Genomic DNA, 13079 nt, shown 5'->3' on the forward strand with positions numbered 1-13079 from the left:
ATGTAGCACTTCCATTGTGTGCAAAAACATGTTCAAAATTCTGTTGTTTGATAGCATAAACAAATGGTAATCTGTGACTGAAAGTAGGGCTGTTTCCATGGTGTTTTGATTTTAGGGTCTGCTTGTGGTCAATGCAGTTGTGTAGCAGACAAATCCAGTATTTAGGAGACCTGTCTGCTTAATGCCCCAAGTGAAAGATAACCAAGAATCCATCGGTTTACTGTGAAGTTGAGTATTAGTACTCTTGATGCTAGTTGTTTGAATCCCGAATCCCAGTGGCCTAATGGATGAGGCACTTACCGCTGAAGCCAGGGAATGTGAATTCTAGGTACAAGAAGTCTGAATGTTAATCAGAGTGGTGCAGTGGAAGTGTGCTGGGTCCATATTCCAGTAGTTGATGGATCAAAACCATCCTCTGCTATGTAGAGCTTCCTTTGTGCTCAAAAACATGACCAAAATTCTGTTGTTCTATAGCATAAACAACTGGTAATCTGTGACTGAAAGTAGGGCACTCTGCAACGCATTTTGATTTTAGGGTCTGCTTGTGGTCAGTGCATTTGTGTAGCAGACAAATCCTGTATTTAGGAGACCTGTCGGCTTCATGCCCCAACTGAAAGATAACCAAGAATCCATTGGTTTACTGTGAAGATGAGTATTAGTACTCTTGATGCTAGTCGTTTGAATCCCGAATCCCAGTGGCCTAATGGATGAGGCACTTACCGCCAAAGCCGGGGAATGTGAATTCTAGGCCCAACAGATATGAAAGGTGAACAGAGTGGTGCAGCGGAAGCGTGCTGGGCCCATAACCCAGTGGTCGATGGCTTGAAGTCATCCTCTGCTATGCAGCGCTTCCTTTGTGCTCAAAAAATGGCCAAAATTCTGTTGTTCTATAGCATAAACAACTGGTAATCTGTGAATGAAATTAGGGCTCTCTCCAAGGCGTTTTGATTTTAGGGCCTGCTTGTGGTCAGTGCAGTAGTGTAGCAGACAAATTCTGTATTTAGGAGACCTGTCTGCTTCATGCCCCAACTGAAAGATAACCAAGAATCCATTGGTTTACTGTGAAGATGAGTATTAGTACTCTTGATGCTAATCGTCTGAATCCCAAATCCCAGTGGCCTAATGGATGAGGCGCTTACCGCTGAAACCAGGGAATGTGAATTCTCGGCCCAAGTGACATGTTCATATAGCAGAGTGGCGCAGCGGAAGCGTGCTGGGCCCATAACCCAGAGGGTGATGGATCGAAACCATCCTCTGCTATGTAGCACTTCCATTGTGTGCAAAAACATGTTCATAATTCTGTTGTTTGATAGCATAAACAAATGGTAATCTGTGACTGAAAGTAGGGCTGTTTCCATGGTGTTTTGATTTTAGGGTCTGCTTGTGGTCAATGCAGTTGTGTAGCAGACAAATCCTGTATTTAGGAGACCTGTCGGCTTCATGCCCCAACTGAAAGATAACCAAGAATCCATTGGTTTACTGTGAAGATGAGTATTAGTACTCTCGATGCTAGTCGTTTGAATCCCAGTGGCCTAATGGATGAGGCACTTACCGCTGAAACCAGGGAATGTGAATTCTCGGCCCAAACACTACGAGCATATAGCAGAGTGGCGCAGCGGAAGCGTGCTGGGCCCTTAACCCAGTGGTCGGTGGATCGAAACCATCCTCTGCTATGTAGAGTTTCCTTTCTGCTCTAAAACATGTTCAAAATTCTGTTGTTCTATAGCATGAAGAACTGGTAATCTGTGACTGAAAGTAGGGCTGTTTCCATGGCGTTTTGATTTTAGGGTCTGCTTGTGGTCAATGCAGTTGTGTAGCAGACAAATCCGGTATTTAGGAGACCTGTCTGCTTCATGCCCCAAGTGAAAGATAACCAAGAATCCGTCGGTTTACTGTGAAGTTGAGTATTAGTACTCTTGATGCTAGTCGTTTGAATCCCGAATCCCAGTGGCCTAATGGATGAGGCACTTACCGCCGAAGCCAGGGAATGTTTATTCTAGGCCCAACAGATATGAAAGGTGAACAGAGTGGTGCAGCGGAAGCGTGCTGGGCCCATAACCCAGTGGTCGGTGGCTTGAAATCATCCTCTGCTATGCAGCGCTTCCTTTGTGCTCAAAAAATGGCCAAAATTCTGTTGTTCTATAGCATAAACAACTGGTAATCTGTGAATGAAATTAGGGCTCTCTCCAAGGCGTTTTGATTTTAGGGCCTGCTTGTGGTCAGTGCAGTTGTGTAGCAGACAAATCCGGTATTTAGGAGACCTGTCTGCTTCATGCCCCAAGTGAAAGATAACCAAGAATCCGTCGGTTTACTGTGAAGTTGAGTATTAGTACTCTTGATGCTAGTCGTTTGAATCCCGAATCCCAGTGGCCTAATGGATGAGGCACTTACCGCCGAAGCCAGGGAATGTGAATTCTAGGCCCAACAGGTATGAAAAGTGAACAGAGTGGTGCGGTGGAAGTGTGCTGGGCCCATAACCCAGAAATTGATGGATTGAAACCATCCTCTACTATGTAGCGCTTCCATTGTGTGCAAAAACATGTTCAAAATTCTGTTGTTTGATAGCATAAACAAATGGTAATCTGTGACTGAAAGTAGGGCTGTTTCCATGGTGTTTTGATTTTAGGGTCTGCTTGTGGTCAATGCAGTTGTGTAGCAGACAAATCCAGTATTTAGGAGACCTGTCTGCTTAATGCCCCAAGTGAAAGATAACCAAGAATCCATCGGTTTACTGTGAAGTTGAGTATTAGTACTCTTGATGCTAGTCGTTTGAATCCCGAATCCCAGTGGCCTAATGGATGAGGCACTTACCGCTGAAGCCAGGGAATGTGAATTCTAGGTACAAGAAGTCTGAATGTTAATCAGAGTGGTGCAGTGGAAGTGTGCTGGGCCCATATTCCAATAGTTGATGGATCAAAACCATCCTCTGCTATGTAGAGCTTCCTTTGTGCTCAAAAACATGACCAAAATTCTGTTGTTCTATAGCATAAACAACTGGTAATCTGTGACTGAAAGTAGGGCACTCTGCAACGCATTTTGATTTTAGGGTCTGCTTGTGGTCAGTGCAGTTGTGTAGCAGACAAATCCTGTATTTAGGAGACCTGTCGGCTTCATGTCCCAACTGAAAGATAACCAAGAATCCATTGGTTTACTGTGAAGATGAGTATTAGTACTCTTGATGCTAGTCGTTTGAATCCCGAATCCCAGTGGCCTAATGGATGAGGCACTTACCGCCGAAGCCGGGGAATGTGAATTCTAGGCCCAACAGATATGAAAGGTGAACAGAGTGGTGCAGCGGAAGCGTGCTGGGCCCATAACCCAGTGGTCGATGGCTTGAAGTCATCCTCTGCTATGCAGCGCTTCCTTTGTGCTCAAAAAATGGCCAAAATTCTGTTCTATAGCATAAACAACTGGTAATCTGTGAATGAAATTAGGGCTCTCTCCAAGGCGTTTTGATTTTAGGGCCTGCTTGTGGTCAGTGCAGTAGTGTAGCAGACAAATTCTGTATTTAGGAGACCTGTCTGCTTCATGCCCCAACTGAAAGATAACCAAGAATCCATTGGTTTACTGTGAAGATGAGTATTAGTACTCTTGATGCTAGTCGTCTGAATCCCAAATCCCAGTGGCCTAATGGATGAGGCGCTTACCGCTGAAACCAGGGAATGTGAATTCTCGGCCCAAGTGACACGCTCATATAGCAGAGTGGCGCAGCGGAAGCGTGCTGGGCCCATAACCCAGAGGGCGATGGATCGAAACCATCCTCTGCTATGTAGCACTTCCATTGTGTGCAAAAACATGTTCAAAATTCTGTTGTTTGATAGCATAAACAAATGGTAATCTGTGACTGAAAGTAGGTCTGTTTCCAAGGCATTTTGATTTTAGGGCCTGCTTGTGGTCAGTGCAGTAGTGTAGCAGACAAATTCTGTATTTAGGAGACCTGTCTGCTTCATGCCCCAACTGAAAGATAACCAAGAATCCATTGGTTTACTGTGAAGATGAGTATTAGTACTCTTGATGCTAGTCGTTTGAATCCCGAATCCCAGTGGCCTAATGGATGAGGCGCTTACCGCTGAAACCAGGGAATGTGAATTCTTGGCCCAAATGCTATGAGCATATAGCAGAGTGGCGCAGCGGAAGCGTGCTGGGCCCATAACCCAGTGGTCGGTGGATCGAAACCATCCTCTACTATGTAGAGTTTCCTTTCTGCTCAAAGACATGTTCAAAATTCTGTTGTTCTATAGCATAAACAACTGGTAATCTGTGACTGAAAGTAGGGCTGTTTCCATGATGTTTTGATTTTAGGGTCTGCTTGTGGTCAATGCAGTTGTGTAGCAGACAAATCCTGTATTTAGGAGACCTGTCTGCTTCATGCCCCAAGTGAAAGATAACCAAGAATCCATTGGTTTACTGTGAAGATGAGTATTTGTACTCTTGATGCTAGTCGTTTGAATCCCGAATCCCAGTGGCCTAATGGATGAGGCACTTACCGCCGAAGCCAGGGAATGTGAATTCTAGGCCCAACAGCTATGAAAGGTGAACAGGGTGGTGCAGCGGAAGCGTGCTGGGTCCATAACCCAGAGGTCGGTGGATCGAAACCATCCTCTGCTATATAGAGCTTCCTTTCTGCTCAAAGACATGTTCAAAATTCTGTTGTTTGATAGCATAAACAACTGGTAATCTGTGATTGAAAGTAGGGCTCTTTCCAAGGTATTTTGATTTTATGGTCTGCTTGTGGTCAGTGCAGTTGTGTAGCAGACAAATTCTGTATTTAGGAGACCTGTCTGCTTCATGCCCCAACTGAAAGATAACCAAGAATCCATTGGTTTACTGTGAAGATTAGTATTAGTACTCTTGATGCTAGTCGTTTGAATCCCGAATCCCAGTGGCCTAATGGATGAGGCGCCTACTGCCGAAGCCAGGGAATGTGAATTCTATGAATTTGAATGATATGAAAGTCGAGCAGAGTGGCGCAGCGGAAGTGTGCTGGGCCCATAACCCAGTGGTTGATGGATTGAAACCATCCTCTGCTATGTACAGCTTGCTTTATGCTTTAAAACTAAACATGGCCAAAAGGTTGTTGTTGTATAGCGTAAATGAATGAGAGTAAGGTAATGTCCAAATACTTTTCAATTTAACATACATGTGTGGTTAACGGAGTAGTGCAGCACTGGGCCCGCGTCCCAGTAGTCGATGTTTTGAAAGAATCATCTGCTATGTGCCGCCTGCTTCATCCTTCAAACCCTAAAAATGGTCACTGTTACCCTATTTTAGAGCATTTATAAATATCAGTCATCCTTCTATGTGAATGAAAGTAAAGCTATGTCCAAAGGCTTTTGAATTTAGAGCATGCATTCTATTAGCAGAGTGCTATTTAGGAGACTTACCTGGTTAAACTAAAATGTTCCACTACCTAATATTTCACAAAAATCATAATTTCGTTTTAAATGTAAATGTTTTATTTGAAAGAGCCTGTCAAAAAATTGTACACAAACCTTTTGCTTCATTGGTAAACTTACTTATAATTGCTTTATCACCCTTATCATTGATGAATGAATGCCATGCTCACTTACCATACAATTTCTCTGACATGCTTCATATAGCACTCTGCCCCGCCCACTTTAAGAACCTTAGACCAATCAAAACTATTGTTATGTGTCAACTAGTGTTGTATCAACAGTGTAAGCTCAGTTATTGTGATTGGCTGTAAATACTTAAATGGCTATGATGCTCCAACCTTATCTGGCCCATTTTTCATGATGGCCCATTTTAGCTGACTTCACCATACTGAAAACAATCATCGTCAACAACAAACACAACAATTCCTCCTCAGCATTCAGCAACTACTGTACACGCGAGACACCTTGTTTGTAATCGTTGCTATGGTTGTTTCGACAAACAACTTCTTCAGCTATTTCCTGTTGGTTATTGGACGATTACTCCGAGTCACCCCTTTCATTTCAAAGAATATTATAACAGCGAGCGCGTCAAGTATAAATGCCTTGTCAATTTGGGGAGGTGAGTAGTCAGCCAGAGGAGGCTCACGGTGCTGAGCCAGGCAGAAGTATAACAAAAGGCTTTAGCTACAAGAGGATGAAGTTGATGTTCCAAAAGCTTCTGGAGCTTTTCTTTTAAGAAATCTGCCAATATTCTTTTGCACTACAAATGCAGATCATTAGATTAAAACACAGGCATACTGATGTTGACGTGCTGCTGACTAGTCAGCAAGGGGGGATGAGGGAGAGGGAATTCATTTTTTTATGTATAATTTTTTATTATTATTGTTATGCGTGTGTGTGTCTGTCTTATTATTTCTGTGTCTGTGTTATTATTTCAGACATCAGATATTTATCATATATATTAAATGTTTTATACACATTTTAGTATTTTAAAAATGTTTGAAGGATTTTTATACGGCATCCTGGTTGGGAAACACTGGTGTAGATAAATGGAAGTAATCATTGAATGTGAGTAATCGTTGAATGGGAGTAATTATTGAATATGAGTAATCATTGAATGTGAATTAGAGTAAGGCTACATCTCAAACCCCAAAATGTAAAATATGCCATTGATTTAGAGTGTAGATAAATCTGCATCATCCTTCAGTTTTAATGTGAGTAACGCTATGTCCAAAGGATTTTGAATTTGGGTTTTGGAAACCTGGTACTTCATGCATTAACCATGCAGTGGTTAATTACAATTGATGTCATTTATATCTATTTAATCTTCCATATATAAATATCTATTTAACTGTTATATGTACTCATGTATTTTAATTCATTTAAAAATGTTTGTGGTTATTTCTCAAATATTTATGCAATAATAATAATAATTTCTTATACTAATGTTTTGTTTATGTATACGAAGAAAGTGAAAGTAACATTTGGATTAACAAAAAGGAAAATAAAGCCATCTTTTTTGTGTGAGTCTGAGCTTACCTCAAGCTTCTTCATTTCCCCACAACAGGGAGTGTCACAGCAAAAACATTGTATTACAAATAATAATTCATAATCTATTTTATATTATTAGTCTAATACAGTTCAATAGAAAAAAAAAAATACTGCTTCATTTTATGACTATCAGCTATTTTTATGCATATTTATTTATTGATTGATTTAAATATTTAGGTTATTTGGTAAGTTATTTGGTAATATTATATAGTAACTTTTCACTACAATAAATGAAAGTAAGAAAAAAAAATGCTGCCCATTAAGTCATGTTAACATGTAGGCTCATTGAGCCATCTAATATGTAGAAGTAATGTATATAAGCTTATAAGGCAGTAATGTATACAAGCTTATCAGGTAAAATACCTGTTCCAGGTCTAAAAAAATGTAAAAACTAAACTTTTAGAAAATAAAATTTCTGAACAGCCTTTTTTACTCATGGACAAAAAGAGTCTTAAATGGACAGTTCATGAGTGTGGACACCAAGAACAGATCACATTTACATGTGCCGCCATTCCTCCAGGGCTAAGGAATATAGCTGTGATGTGCGGCAAAAGGTTGTTGAGCTTCACAAAATGGGAAGTGGCTATAAGAAAATAGCACAAGCATTGAAAATGCCCATTTCCACCATCAGGGCAATAATGAAGAACTTCCAGTAAACTGGAAATGTTATGAATCAATCTGGAATTGTACGTGTGTCTATATTGTCTCAATACACTGAAGAGGATGGTTCGACAGGTCTAAAAAAATGTTAAACAAAACTTTTAGAAAATATCATTTCTGAATAGTCTTTTTTACTCATGGACAATCCATTTACTTTTTAAAAATGAAATATTATACAGAAATTGCCCAATGAAATGGTCGGGCTTGCCACAGTAGAAGCACCAATGCTCTTTGTGTCAATTCTCCCTCTCTCCCTCACTGAGCCAGTTGAGTCTGGTACAAAAACAATTTTGACTTTAATTTTTAAATATTATGTATAAAGATTGAGAGTAAACATTGAGAACAACAAATACTGTAGAAAGCTACAGAGGTTTACATTAATTTAGAGTAATGCTCTCAAGTGATTTGGAGGTGATTTACATCTTAGATTTTTCAAAAATCAAAAAAAAAATTTTTTTAAATGGAAGGTTCATGAATGTGGACACTACGCATGAAATGGTTATTTAACTTACTGGACAAGGCCTTGATGTCGATCAAGAATCTGAGCTGGGTCAAAAGTTCTAGCATCTAAAAGCCTGTCTTGGTTAGAACTGAAGGTGAGTAGTAAAGAGTATTTCTGTATTCTGGGAATTTTTGGGGAGTGGGGGCAGGGGGGTTCTGCCAGAAATTTTGTCAGAAAGTGAATCCATTTGATGTCTCAGTTATAGTAGTTAATTTAAATAGCAAGTTTACGGCAATTTAAATTAATTTAATGAATGCACAAAGCTTTTTGGGAAGCAGCACGATTTGACATGGAATATTATGTATTTATATACCAAACAAACACAGTTTCATAATGACATGCACTTATAGGCTCTGATGCATTTATATACAGTGCCCTCCACTAATATTGGCACCCTTGGTAAATAAGAACAAAGAAGGCTGTGAAAAAAATGGTCTTTATTGTTTAACCATTTGTTCCAATTCACAAAAATACTCTGCTCTCATAGATATCAAACAATTGCAAACAAAACACAGGTTTATCCAAAATATAGGTGTGCAACAATTATTGGAGGGAGCCAGTGCATCAAAAATGGAGAGCAGCTCTCAAGCTTATGAAGAGCTGCTCAAAAGGATCACTAGGGCTGTCAAAAAGCTGAATTTAGATTGGCCCGGGGAAGACTAAGAATAAGTGGCTTGCGGCAGGCTGGATGAGCACTTTTTCTCCAGTGAAAATATCTCCCTGCATGATGAAATATCATGCTTCTGAGGAAAATGGTACACCAGCTGTGTTTATAACTTCACGACGTCAGATTATTGGGCCATCATGGGGAATGAACAGTACAGGTGTTTGGCTGTGCTGAAGGTGGAGGAGGCTCTTGTGAGCTACCTCTCTCCATCAACGGCAGGGAAATTCTGGGGGCTGGCTTTGCCATTCAAGCTGTGCAAGACCACCCTGGCATTGGTTGCCAAAGCCTATGTAGCAGCGGGTCTCACTTGTGGGTCGCTGCATACAATGGCAGTGTTACAGGCCTACCAGGCAGACCTGCTGAATGAGCTTGATAGTGGGGAGGGAATTGGGCCCGAAGGCAGTGGAGGAGCTTCACTGGGCCATAGATTTGTCGTGGTGGAGAGGCAGCTATGTCTCAACCTCTCAGGCATGGGGGATAAGGATAAGGTCTCCTGCTGGACGCCCCTGTTGAACTTTCCGGCCTGTTCTGTGGTGCAGTTAATGACATCGCCGACAGGTTTCGTGAGGTGAAACAGCAAATGCTGGTGTTCAGCCAGTTCCTTACCCCTTGGTGTCGAGTTCACCCAGTACTAGTGTGAGGGAGGTACAGAAAGTGAGTGTAGTGGCCCGCTTCCCCCAGTTGCAGCCTGCTAGTAGGCCTGATCTAAGAATGGTGCTCAATGCCATGCAGGCAAAGAAGGAGCAGTTATGATGGGCCACAGAGGGAGGTATCAGGGGACGTGAGGTTCTTAGGGCAGTTAGCCCAAGTATTATTGTATGGCCCCCATTGCCAATATAGTTCTAAAAGATGCATATTTCCACATAGAAATATTGCTCAGTCACAGGAATTCAATTCATTTTTTTAATTCAATTTTATTTGTATAGTGCTTTTTACAATAGACATTGTCTCAAAGCAGCTTTACAGAAATATCAACACGGTATACAGATATTAAAGGTATGAATTTATCCCAGCTGAGCAAGCCACTGAGTGGCGATGGTGGCAAGGAAAAACTCCCTAAGATGTTTTAAGAGGAAGAAACCTTGAGAGGAACCAGACTCAGAATGGAACCCATCCTCATCTGGGTAACAACAGATATTGTGAAAAAGTTTATTATTGACTTATATGGAGTCTGTATGGCCTTAGAAGCAGCCATAGTCCCAGCAGTCTGGAATTGGAGTAGATTAGAGCTCCATCCAGAGGCAGGACATCCGAAACGGATCAAGCAGGTCCGGAGATCAGAAAGGATCAGGATCTCTAGTATCTCCATAAAATCGTGTGTGGCTCGACAGAAGGGGAGAGGGAGAGAAAAGATTATTAGGACTGGGAATTAGCATAATAGAAAGTCTAGTCAGGGTAGGCTTGAGTAAACAAATACATTTTAAGCCTAGACTTAAACACTGAGACTGTGTCTGAGTCCCGAACACTAACTGGAAGACTGTTCCATAACAGTGGGGCTCTATAAGCGGAAGCTCTTCCCCCTGCTGTAGCCTTCACTATTCGAGGTACCGTCAAATAGCCTGTATCTTTTGATCTAAGTAGGCGTGGCGGATCATAGAAAACCAAAAGGTCGCTTAGATACTGTGGTGCGAGACCGTTTAGTGCTTTATAGGTTAATAAAAGTATTTTATAATCAATGCGAGATTTCACTGGGAGCCAGTGCAGTGTTGATAAGATTGGGGTGATATGGTCGTATCTTCTGGTTCTAGTTAGCACTCTAGCAGCTGCATTCTGGACTAACTGGAGTTTATTTATGTTCCTACTGGAATATCCAGACAGTAAGTCATTACAGTAATCTAATCTTGAGGTGACGAATGCATGAACTAGTATTTCTGCATCATGTAGTGACAATATATTTCTTCAGGAAGTTCCTGAGGTTAGGAGGCAATGCGTTCCAATATCGGATTCTTCCCTTCGATCTAGTTTTATCCCCTCATACCTTCAAGAAATGCATGGATGCTGTTCTGGTTCCCTTGCGACTACAAGGCGTCCTTGTACTAAACTACCTGGATGACTGGTTAATTGTAACGCGATCCAGGGAGTTGGTGACTCAACATTGAGATGTTGTTCTCGCCTACATGATGAGCTTTGTCCAGTGCAGAGGACGACTTTTCAGGGGTTATATGGGATTCTACTACATAGGGTCAATCCTCTCAACATTGAGCAAGATAAAGCTGGGTCTGGGCATTCCCTCCAGTCTCTGTGAGAGAATGTTGGGGCTTATGGCAGCAGCAGCCAACGTCATACCACTGGGCCTATTGCACATCAGACCATTTCAGTGGTGGCCAAAAAGACGGGGGTTTCACCCAAGGACGAAACTCCTGAGTGTAATCAGTGTCAAGTGGTGATGCCTATGTGCTCTGAGAATTTGGAGGTGTCCCCAGTTTCTAGCTTTAGGTCACACTCTATGGGCATCTCCTTATCGCAAGATGGTAATGACAGACACCTCCCTCACACGCTGGGGTGTGGTCTTAGATGACCATTCACCTCATGGTCTCTGATCTCTGGTACTCCAAAGGACCACAGTGGGAGCCATTATGTAAAAACTCGTCACAATAGTGAAGCTTCCGAGAAGTGGCGACCATCCAAAATTCTTCCAAGCGCACAGCAACTATTCATCCAGCAAATTACAAAAGAGCCAAGGACAACATCATAGGAACTACAGGCCTCTCATGCATCAATAAAGGTCACTGTTCTTGACTCCACTATCAGAAAGACAATGGGCAAAAATGGAATCCATGGAAGAGTGACAAGGTGAAAACCACTGCTAACCCAGAAGAACATTAACATTAATTTTGCCAAAACACACCTTGATGATCATCAAACTTTTTGTGAGAATGTTCTATATACTGATGAGTCAAAAGTGGTTTGTTTGGAAGACAGGAGTCCCATTACATCTGGTGTAAACCAAACAGAATTCCATACAAATAACACCAAATCTATGGTCAAGCATGGTGGTGGATGTGTGATGGGGTGGGGATGCTTTGGTGCTTCCCTAATTGAGGGGAAACATGAATTCTGCTCTCTACCTGAACATTCTAAAGGAGTCCTGATAGAACACAGACTCAGAGCTGGATGCAAGTGCAGGTAAAATGGCAGTTTATTAGGTAGGCACACAAATCCAAAAAGTAAGGCAAGAAAAAGCATGATAAACAATCCAGGGTTGAGCAATCAGCAAACAGAGTATCACAGGCAAAACAGTACTCAAAAACATGGGAAACAGCAAAGATCAAAACCAGGCAGCAATGAACAACAACAATGGCTTGGTAATGACAGAACAGAGCAATTACTTCACAGTGAGGCTGAAACGGAATGAGGCTTATATAGGTGCAGTGATGAGTGAGTGGTTGCAAACAGGTGTGTCATTAAAAGTCCGGTGACTGTGAGCATGGAAGTTTATGGGTGTTGTGGGAAATTGAGTCCAGGGCGGCCATGTTTCTAGGCCGCTGTGTATACTGGGAAATAGAATCCAACTTGCAGTTTAACCTAAGTCCGTAAAATGAAAAGCGCAACTGGATTATGCAGCAAGACAATGATCCAAAGCCTAGGAATACAGTAAGTCCACCTCTGAATGGCTCAAAAAAAAAGCTAAATTAAAGTTTTGGAGTGGCCTAGTCCTCACTTGAACCAATTGAGATGCTGTGGCAGGACCTTAAATGGACTGTTTATGCTCGAAAACCTTCCAGTGTGGCTGAACTAAAGCAGTTCTGCAAAGAAGAGTGGGCCAGAATTCTACCACAGTGCTGTGAAAGACTGATCTCTGATCTAAAATGATCTGATCTAAAAACTCTATTGTGTGTTTACTCAGGTTGCCTTTGTTTATGTTGTATTTCGTTTGAAGATCTAAAACTATTTAGTATGAGATATACACAAAACAGAATAAATCAGGATGGGGGAAAATTTCACAGCACTGTATACCAAATAACATTTGAAAGTTGTGTTTTGTTAATGCAGTCATTCTGCCTTTAGTAGTTGAGTAAAGACACTACTAATCATGTTTCCATTTTTATTATTGGCTGTGTACATTGTCTACAGCTACATATAGTTATGCGGTCTATAAAACTTCAGTCTGAATGACCATGTCTCTTAATAGTCATTGTGTGTGACCTTGTCTCTATACGTTCACTACTGAAACACACTGCACACTACTTCACTTTCCCTCTATACTATTAGTGAGTTGTACAGTGACTGAAAGACTTCATAATTGTATTTAATGCAGGTTCATCCTGCATTTTTGCTGATTAAAACAAATGTTACTAGTATT

Source organism: Ictalurus furcatus, chromosome 12 (assembly GCF_023375685.1).
Source record: "Ictalurus furcatus strain D&B chromosome 12, Billie_1.0, whole genome shotgun sequence".
Taxonomy (NCBI): domain Eukaryota; kingdom Metazoa; phylum Chordata; class Actinopteri; order Siluriformes; family Ictaluridae; genus Ictalurus; species Ictalurus furcatus.